This window comes from Nelumbo lutea, chromosome 6, assembly GCF_056320005.1.
Source record: "Nelumbo lutea isolate HS-2025 chromosome 6, American lotus-T2T, whole genome shotgun sequence".
NCBI lineage: Eukaryota > Viridiplantae > Streptophyta > Magnoliopsida > Proteales > Nelumbonaceae > Nelumbo > Nelumbo lutea.
In genome coordinates, this window is record NC_142689.1 from 34,881,525 (window position 1) to 34,892,462 (window position 10,938).

The 10,938-nt window shown below is 37.1% G+C and overlaps 1 long non-coding RNA gene across 1 annotated transcript; it reads right to left on the reverse strand.

Moving 5' to 3' along the window:
- Positions 1-3,101: 3,101 nt before the first annotated feature.
- LOC148848499 (uncharacterized) lies at positions 3,102-4,782 on the reverse strand. Its single transcript, XR_016101342.1, has 2 exons — positions 3,929-4,782; positions 3,102-3,646 (listed from the first exon to the last, which is right to left on the reverse strand). It is a non-coding gene; the product is annotated as an uncharacterized LOC148848499 (long non-coding RNA).
- Between the last annotated feature and the right edge of the window lie 6,156 nt (positions 4,783-10,938).

Consider the following 10,938-nt stretch of genomic DNA (forward strand, 5'->3'; position numbering starts at 1 on the left):
AAGAGCCCCCTGCCCTCAACAAACAAGGTATGCAAACTTTGCGCTATCTGGTTGTATCTTCTTTTGAAGGATTTTAACTTAAGCTTCGGAGCCGTTACACCGGGTTCCCCCCGGAGCTTCCTCATCTCCTCCGTTTCAGGTTCCTTGCTATCAGTTCAGAAGCAAGGTCATTGACAGCTAAGACCGGCCGGATCGCGCTTCATCATACCCCTTTATATTTTTTGAAGGGACAAACTTTTTTTACCACACTCAATGTGGTAAAATTGTATCTAGTGTTTTTTTAGGAAAAGCAAATCCATTATATATCTAAGTCATTGTTTTTTTAAACTTCATTTAATCCTATTTCTCACATACATGTTTGTATAGATTTTTTTTTTTTTGTTTATTTCTTATCTTCTTCTAAGTTTCAATTTTAGTTAAAAACTATCAAGCATGGACTGGCATGTTTACTTCTTTTCTTCTTATGTTTCCTATATAAATTAGCATGCTTGATGCTTCCTATATTATGTATTTTTTCTTGAAATAACAAACTTAATATGTTACCCTTCTGATAGCTAGGGAACTTTGTCCCCATTTTAAAGCACATTAATTTAAACTAGCATGAGTTGAATCAAGTTGCGAATTGGGCTACTTGCCCTCAACTAAAACTTGGACCTTGGTTGAGTTTTATGTTTCCTGTTCGAACTTGACTCAAATCGATACTCACAAGCTATTTGAGCTTGACTCAACTTGATTAGATTATAAATAACGTAATATAAAAAATATTATAAATAAAAATATATTGTGAAACCTGATTATATATTTATTTATTTTATAAATAAAATATATTAAAAAAAATAATAATTTAATATAAGTTCGACTAGGCTCATGAGCTGCTCAAGCCAAATATTACAAATCTTGTACCTGATTATCTTTGAGTTGAGTTCAAGTATTTAGTAAACCCAGCTTGAATAGCTTGGCACCATGATGCGTATGCTTTTCTCAAACATGATTACTGTCTTAAAAGTGTGACCGATGACACTAAGTATGAAACATGATGGAGATGTGTGGTTATAGATCATGTTTGGAGCTTTGTTGGTAGCATATCCAGATTTCCTTGGTTTATTTCTCAGGGATTGATATCTATACCATTAGCGGAGATGCATCTTCTTCCTGCTGATGGAAGACAGAATTTTCGGGCATTAAACATACACTTTGAGGCCGTAAAACTGTATTTTGTGTTCGTAGCTAGGTTAACTTATTAATTTCAAAATTATATTAAAAGACAAAACTGGTATTTTATCATTAATTAAGGGTATTTTGATGAAATACTTATTTTTGTCTTAATTCCATCTCTTCCATTAATAAACACCTACTAATTCATGCTCTACAGGATACAATTAAGTTCGACCAAATCAGGTACAACCAGTTGGCCCGGAAGCACAATTTCTCGATAGATCAAATTTTATGTGCCCAAAATTACTTTAATTCGGTTGTGTTAGGAACTGTAATATGGCTGCTCAAAATTGCTTCAAATAAGTGTTTTTGATAGAGATTGTAATTGGTAGGGAGCGCTTTAGTTTGTAAATTCCTTTTGCCCGGTATAATGTTATTTTATCTATTAAAAAAAACATATAGGAGTGTAATTTGAGAGGACTCGATTGGGTTTTAATAAAAATTTGAATGAACTTGACTTATTTGACCCATGTAAGTGCATTTACATAGGTAAATGTGTTTTCAAAGAATCTGCTGTTTAAATTCGAACGCTTATATGTTGTGGGGGCAATTTTGACGTTTTAACCTTTTTCATTTACCTTTCATTCGGAAAACCAAACTTATCCGATTATGAGAAGGGTATCATTTTCTCAGTTAAGTGATACTGGGAAAATGAAATTTACCATGAATCCCACTTGTTCTTGAAATTTGAATATAGGTAAATTGGTCAATGGGTCCCACTTGTTTTTGAAATTTGAAGGTATATAAAATTTCCATTGACCAACTTTTCTCCTTATTCACTTAACCAAAAACGAATACACACAAAGTCTGAGGCCGAAACAATGTAAAATGCTAATTTGGGCCAACGCAAGTTGCATCACCCTAATCCATCATATAATAGAAGCCCACCCTAGAATGCCAGGCAAGGCCAACATTTCAACGGTTTCTTCATCCGTTCATGGATCCAAGTTTAATTGGACCCGTTTCATGCTCTTGTGTCTCTCTCAAGTGGGTAGCATGTTGGTAGCGTTTTGTGGGTAGCAGATCTTGACACTTTTGCAATAGACAATATTTGCTGCAATCATCATTGCATGTAGCGGTGAAAACGGATCGAAATTTTGAATTGAATATGGTAATATCCGATTTTGAATCGGATTAGAAAATCGGATATCCGAATTCGATTTAATATCTGACAGATATTAAAAATTAATATCTGAATTCGAATTTGATTAAATATTTGAATATTTAATCCTGATTCGAATTCAATTAATTAATTATTTTAGATAATTAATAAATATATAAAATAAATATTTTATTGATAAGGTATATAAATATATTAATTATTAATTATAAATTATATAAAATATTTCATATATTATATATAAGAATTAAATAATTGGTCGAATTCAGATATTTATCGAATCAAAGATCATATCCGAATTCGAATCCGATTAACCATTCAATAAGAATAGGATATCCGAGTTTAACTAATTAAATATTTGAATTATCTAAATTCAATTCGATTATATCAAATATCAAATTTAAAATCGGATTTTCAAACACAGTTGACACCCCTAATTGCCAAATCGACTCTATCATATTATATAGGTTATGGGTGTCATTGTATGTAATGTGACCCAATTATATAAATAGGTTTTTCTTATAAAAATTATATAAATAGGTTTATTGTCAAATTACGGGATAAAAATATAGCTGTCTATTATAATTGGGTCTTGTTGGGTAAAAATCAATAGTACCACTTACATATTTCTATATGTTATTATTTGGAATTAATAGGGTATAAACCAGACCGGATTGGCGGGTAATTTAAATCCAATAATAAAAACAGGTTTAAGGTTCGAGACTTGATTAAGCCTAAGGTCAACATGGTCAGAAGACTCAGAACTCAGAAGAGGTGAACTGAAACCCTTTCAACAGGACTAGACACTGAGACAGTGATGTTTTCATCTATCAACATTTCTAGGGTGCAATTTGGAGGCACCCAATGTATGTCTCAACCTAAAAAGTTGATACCATGATCAAGCGTCACTCAATTCGACCTCGAGTCTGTAACAATTTCTTGTTTCTAACAAGGCTTTGTCTGTAACAACACTTTATTTGCTCAATCTTTTTTCCTTTCCACAACTAACAATTCATCCTCGCTCACTTACCTCATGAATCCATCAACCTAAACTCCACTCCAGTTCTAGCAGCCTAGGTTTTGTTTTTTTTCTGGTTCTCTCTCTTAAACCACCTTTTCCATCATCTAGACCCCACCGGATCTTCATTGGGATGTAGCTACCAACCAGTCTCACATTTTCGTCACCAAGCCTGTTCTGCCACCAAACTACCTTGTTTTTGTTCTTTGCCTGCGCTCGACTGTAGTGAGATTCCATCACCTTTTACAAAACTCCCTTCTTCACGTGAGCATTTACTAAGGCTGAATATGTCTCTGAAAGGAAAAGAAGTCATAAAACACCCTGAAGACTTCGAAACCCTCTTTTTTCATGCAGTAAATGTTGTAGATGAAAATCAAATTGGTTCAAAGGAAGGGAAATCAATACAAGATTGGTTCGAAGGAAAAAGCAGGGAAAGGAAGGGAAAGACAGGGAAATCAATACAAGATTGGTAAAGGTCTCCCTACCTTTCCTTTTCCCTACATTTTCCTTCAAATCAAACATAGCATAAAGGGTCGCATTTTCCCATGTCAACATGTTACAGAAGAGTTCCTCACCAACCAAGTTCAATTAGTATCTTGGAGTTCTCTTTTGCAAACCGTAGTGATAAACCCACAACACTTGAAGGTGGGCCTTGGTTCTACCGCTCGAGCTGGATCTTACTAGAAGAATGGCAGGACTCTACCACAGGAACTGTTGACAAGATCTGGACTCAGAGAGTATGGTTTCAAATCCACATGCTTCCTCGAGCTACTGTTGAAGACAGTTGAATCTATCTCCTCGCAAGTATTGCAGGTACCTTAATTCCAAATCAGGAAAGAACTCCCACTGGCCAACTAATACGAGGCCTATATGTACGTAAGAAAATTATCATCGACCTCAAACGTCCTCTACATACAGGTCATTTCATTTTCTTTTGAGGGAAGCCAATATGGAAAAGATTCTGTTATGAACAACTTCCGCGAACATGTGCAAATTGTGGACTCATTGGGCATATTTGGACAAACTGCAAAAGATTGGATCATTCCACTCCAGGTTACAAACAATACTTGGACTCTCACACCATTGAGAAGCAGTTTAATATTCCAACATATTCTGCACAATCGTCGAATAATCAAGGAGCATGCAAATCCTCCATAACGAGCAAGGTTCTGATGAAGACTCAGAAGATGACTCAGGTGGCCGTAAGAGACAGTGCATCGAGCATTCAGGTGATCTACTGGCTTTGGTCTCCAGCAACTCACCATCACCCATGCAATGAGACCCCGCTGAGTTCAACTATTCTCATCATGACAATAGCCACCAGCAGCCACCTGTCTACCATGCGCATTCATGCGCCCTGCATATGCAAGGAAATGCCGTTCTAGCGCGCCATGCATGTGCCACGAGCAGCCACCCTCCCCATCATGACCTTAGCCCTAGCTTCCATCATGCACTTCCACCCTGATCCTAGCCCTCAACAGCCATCTGGTGATCATGCACCATCATGCAATGTACACGCCCAGCACCAACGCAACCTTGCCAAGTTGCCATGCTATGTGATGCCCATGTACAGTCCCAAAAACCAATTCTTATAGCACACTATCCCACCAAAACCGGGGGCTTGGGCACCATCGACTTGCTCATCAGTAAGAGAAGAAAGACATGGGAGGCCACAAAACTATCATATGGACTCCTCTTCAAATGTCTTGCTGACAGTTCATAAGGGGCAAATGTCTGATTTAAAACTGGTTCCTCCAGAAGATATCTTGGTCCGCACTACAATACCGTATCCGAATCCAACTGAGCCACCACCACAACCGTTACCCACTTGGACTACTCCCTCTCATCTGGACTAAGAATCCATTCCTGGATTTGGTACAGCTACGATCCCAATGATATCCGGTGTGGGAATTGACCCAACTGCAGCAACTTCACCATACCCATCATCATCACTTGCAGGTCCTATATAATAATAGATACACTTTATCATTTTCATTGTGGTTCATATATTATTATTTGCTTTTCAATATGAAAATCATTGAGCAAATGACCAGAAGAAGATTAGAGATCTTAGCAGACTAAGGAGACACGAATAGCCAAAAACATTATTTTTTTATGAAACAAAACTTTCTCCTAACAAGAGTTCTTTCCTTTCCAATATGTAAATATTCTTCAAGTGGTCAATTAGGAGGATTACTCTGCTGTTGGTCAAACTCCATATATGTAAATATTCTTCAAGTGGATAACCATCTGATCCATCTCGAGATTACAAATTATCCTCCAAACAGCAAATGGCATCTATTACTATTCTATGGTCATCTAGTTCGCCACCTTCGCAAGGATCTATGACAGCAGTTAATGTAGACACAAGCAAACACCAATCTACCTTGACTCCTAATTGGAGACATTAATGACATTTATAAACTAGATGACCACAAGTCTTTTAAAAACAGCAAGCCTTTTCTCTCCAAACACATGCAACAATTCATAAGCACCCATGATTTGATTGACTTTGATTTTGTTGGATCTCCATTCACATGGACCAATAGTCAATAGGGGGTAGACAAAGTCATGGAGAGATTGGATAGGGCCTTGGCAATGGCCATCATGGTGCCAGTTATTCCCAATCACCCAGCTTCGCCACTTTCCAGTAAATACCTCCGACCATGCTCCCATTTCCATCAATACCTCTCTAGTGAAACCTAGAAGGAAACCTCACTTTCACCTACATTTCTGGACAGATTATTCACAATGTAAGCAGATAGTTTCCGATTCTTGGAGTCAATTGGTCCAAGGCTCTCTTGCTCGTCAAGTTATCACCAAGTTGAAATACTATGAATCAGCCCTCAAATCTTGGAATAAAGACCACTTTGGTCTAATACAAAACCACATTCTCAAGCTATTGGATCGAATCTCAGCTCTCCAAATGAACACCACAGATAACCAGAGCCATGAGCAATTTCAGTCTCTCACATAACAATATCATTACTGGCTCGAGAAAGAAGAGCAATTATGGAGACTCAAGTCTCGAGAGTTGTGGCTTCAGGAGGGTGATAAAAACACAAAATACTTTCACCATCTGACAAATAAAAAAATTCAAAAAATAATATAGATTAGCTAAGAACCCCGGAAGGCTCCTAGACATCAGATCGTACACCCATTGTTCAACTATTTAAGAAATCAATATTGGATATTGGAGGACAATAGGAGACATTCAATCCAGGCATGTTATCTTCTATTCCATTTCCTGCCTTGTCTCCATCCCATAAGGAATCATTGCTGCTTCCACCCACTTTTGAATACCTGACAATGGTGATCAAACAACTGAATCCACACAAGGCTCCTAGCCCCAATGGGTTCACCCCATATTTTTATCAGCACTTTTGGGAGCAGGTTGGTCTAGATATCTTTGAAATGACATTGAAAATCTTTAACACTGAATTCTTGTCCAAAGAGATCAACAATACGAATTTGGTGTTTATAACAAGAAACAATCAGCCAATGGATACATCAAGTTCCTGCCCTATCAGCCTATGTAATGTGCTTTACAAAATAATAACAAAATGGATGGCTACATGCCTCTAACTAATCCTCCAAGAGTTGATTTCACCCTTTCAATCAGGATTTCTCAAATGAAGTCAAATCTCAGATAGTGTTCTTTTGGTCAGAGAGATTCTTCACAAAATGAAATAGCGAAAAAAGGGCAAGGGTTTCATAGCTCTCAAACTGGACATGTCCAAAGCTTTTGATCGGATGGGATGGTCATTTTTATGCCATGTTCTTCAGAAGATAGAGTTTCCAATAAAATGGTGTAACATGGTGTACCAATGCATATCCACTGCTACTTTCTCAATCAAAATAGCAGGTGAATCATATGATCACTTCAAATTGAATCGAGGAGCCTGGCAAGGTGATCCCATTTCCCCTTACCTATTTATCATAGGCATGGAAGTTCTCATACAAATGTTATGCCAAGCCTCCACATTTGGACAATTTGAAGGAGTAAAAATCAGCTGCAGTAGTTCTTCCATCACTCACCTCATCTTTGTGGATGATTGCATTATTTTTTGTAAGGCAGAAGTAGCTTAGGTTTTCTCTTGTCAATACCTTGTAGTCCTTTGAAGCCATATCTTGTCAAAAAATAAACTACTCCAAGCCAAGCATCTTTTTCAACAGGAATGTACCCCAACATCATCGGAGATTCTTCTCCCATATTCTCCATGTAAATAAACCTCTACTAGGATCCAAATATCTTGGCATCCAAGTTGGCAAATATACCCATTTCTGTGGCTCTCATAAGGAGGCTATTGAAAGGGTACAATAAAAAATCGGCTCTTAAAGTTCTAAATTATTATCACAAGCAAGTGGAACCACATTAGTTGAATTTGTTCTACAAGCTATTCTTGTATACCTCATGTCAACATCCATTTTGCCAAAGTCAACCACCTCATCTCTTGACAAAATGACAAGAGCCGTTTGGTGGGGTGATTATCACAAAACTTCTCATCATACCATTGCTTGGAGGAAGCTTTGTTAACCAAAAAATCAAGGACACCTGGGTTTTAGATCTTTTGGTACCATGAATCAAGCGATGTATTTTATAAACAGATATGGAGGCTATTAAGGTTTATGGAGCAAGCAAATCAAATCTAGGTATTCTCTAAACACCTCTATTTTCTCTGTAGAAATAGGCAAATGTGGTTCACAATGGTGGCAACAAGCATGTCGAACGGCATTATTGCTAAGATCCAATCTACTGTGGTCAATCAAGGATGGTACGACAATATCAGCTTACTATGACCCTTAGATACCTACATTGCTCAGTCAAGTACCTTCACCTCCTTTTTTAGTGCTTGTTTGCACGGGCTATTTGGTTTGGTGTACAGATTTGATTGAATCCCTCCAATATAGGCCAGGATCCGATTCACACTATCATCACTAACTGGTTTATGGGGCTGTGTGCAATGTTGGGTAAGCAACAAGCAATAGTAAGTCTAAGCAGATTTGATTTGATCATTTATCATATATGGGAAGCAAGGAATAATAAAATATTTGATAATATCTGCCCAGATCCTATGCAAGTGGTTAAATTAGCATTAACGTTCCAGTTGGAGTATCCAACAAATGGGGCTAGGCCACTTCAACACCAACCACTATCTTCTAATAATATACCATGCTTATTTACTGATGGCTCTTATGATCCAGCTTCAGGTGCTGCAGGATGAGGTTTCATCATCCAACATGTCACTGAATGATATACCATTGCAGAAGGTGGACCTTCATGGGCTCTCACAAGCTATGGCGCTAAAATTCAAACCCTGTTAAGAGGATTACAAATGGCTTTCTCTCATGGCACCAGATCGAGTTGCTCATTGGATTGAACAACTACATAGAAGCCATTTGTGCATATTGTAAGACAAAATAACTAGGCAGCACATCTTTTTGCTTACTTTTCATGTAAGGGTCAAATTAGGGTGCACTACAACTTGAGACAATCCCCTTATGTAACTTTTTCTATATGAATATATTCATTTCCTTTTGATTAAAAAAAAAAGCCTAAGGTCAAGTCGGATCTTTTCAACCTATGCCCAACTAACAGTAAAATCTCACATATTTGGATTGGGCAAAGGCCCAAGCCGGTCACCGATGTATATCTATATGTGTGTCAGTGTGTGTTTTTATTTATATGTTTAAAGAATAAGAAAATTCGAAGATTTGGGCTATCTCCAAGGACCAAAAATGGAAGGCATTCTGTATAAAAATTAGGGGCTGGGACGCTTTGGGCTCATGTTGGATCCACCCAAATTGAACCCTTAATAAGTAGTTCTGTACATTTAGTTATTGGGTTTGGATGTACCCTAACCGACATTAAACCCGACCCTTTGACAGCACTACCAATGTAACAAGCGATCCACAATAAATGGAGTTCACTTTTGTTATGACACTGCTGTAGTGCAGGACTAAAACATAAAATCATGGCTTTAAAAGCATTGGAGTGGGCCCATGCTGAAACAGTAAATCAAAGACTGATTCGTGTGGGAGAAATGAAATGAGATCGGCTTTGGTTAGGGCAAGCCCTTACTCAACACCATTCCAATATTATTGTAATCTTGCATTGAGAATATGTACCCATGAAGTAAAGCATATAAGTAGGGATATTTCCAAATCTTAATGCAAGGCTGTAAAAGTTGTTCGAACGGGCTTTGCTCTGATCAATGTCGGACTTGAATGAAATGAAAATACGTTGGTAATGAAAATTAAATTGTATTACATGAATAAAATACATTGGGAGAATGACTGTTCAGCTCATCGTCATAATTCTTAGACCGAAAGTATAGTTGGGGTAGGTGCTAATTCAAAATTGATGTCAATTCATGGGCAGGCATTGATGTATAAGGTGGGGGTATTTGGTATTTTGAATTTTTGTAGATTTGCAATGGAATTCATAATTCTGTAGTGAGCTGCATGATACCTTTTCAAAACACATTCTAACCCCCTACCAATTTGATCTAACACCATACACTTCATCCTGAGATTGAAACCCACCATAAAAGTGGGACCTACCATGTATGAGATGTGCAATGTAAGATCATTGGCCATGATGTGGTTTGTTCATGTTTCATATTCAATGGGATCGCAAGGGAGTGCATGGGAGGAAGTCACATTTGCACCCCACAACACATCCCAATCTTATACTGGAGTTGTTCCCAATTCATGGTAAGATGTGCATGTGGGGCACATATGTGAACTCGCCACTGTGGTCGTAACAGCAGATGTACAAGGTCAATTGGCCAACTTCAGGGGTGAGCATAATTTGGTTGAAACCAAAGGTTTTAATGTTTTTGGTTCGGTTATTTCGAAAAATCAGTTTAGTTTTGGTTTTAAAAATCGGTTTGCCAAATTTTAGTTTTCGGTTTTGGTTGTGAGATTTAGTAGTTTGGTTAATAAAAAAATCAAACTTTTAGGGGGTAAATTGGTAAAGAAAACTGATATAATGTTTTTGGTTCGGTTATTTCGAAAAATCGGTTTGGTTTCGGTTTTAAAAATCGGTTTGCCAAACTTTTGGGGTAACTTGGTAAACATAGTGAAGCCCAATGGTTATTAGCCTTAGGCCAAAATCCATTACTATTCTTAGCCATTTGAATCTTTAAGTACATGTATTTTTTTTTTCTATTTTTCCCTTTTAATTTTTAGTTCTTCCTCGTATTTTTGTTAGTCACCGGATTCTTTAAATTTTAATTTTTAAGTACTTTGCTTAAACTTTGTAGTGTAAATTTCAGATGCATTTGCACAAATGCATAGGAATGATAATCAAATCAACCGAAGTAACCGGAAAAAGTTTTGATTTAATTAATTGGATATTTGCAAAATTCGGTTTCTATCAAATAAGTATATCGGTTTTACAAAATTCGATTTATTCAGTTCGATTTTTAACCGAACAACCGATGATCACCCCAACATCACCCAAACAATTTTTTTTGGGTAAAGATGAGTATGAAATATGATGAGTTCTAATAATTGGCCCACTTATGATAGTGGGTTTTCTCGACGTGTATAACATATGATGCCGCTGGATATACCACTT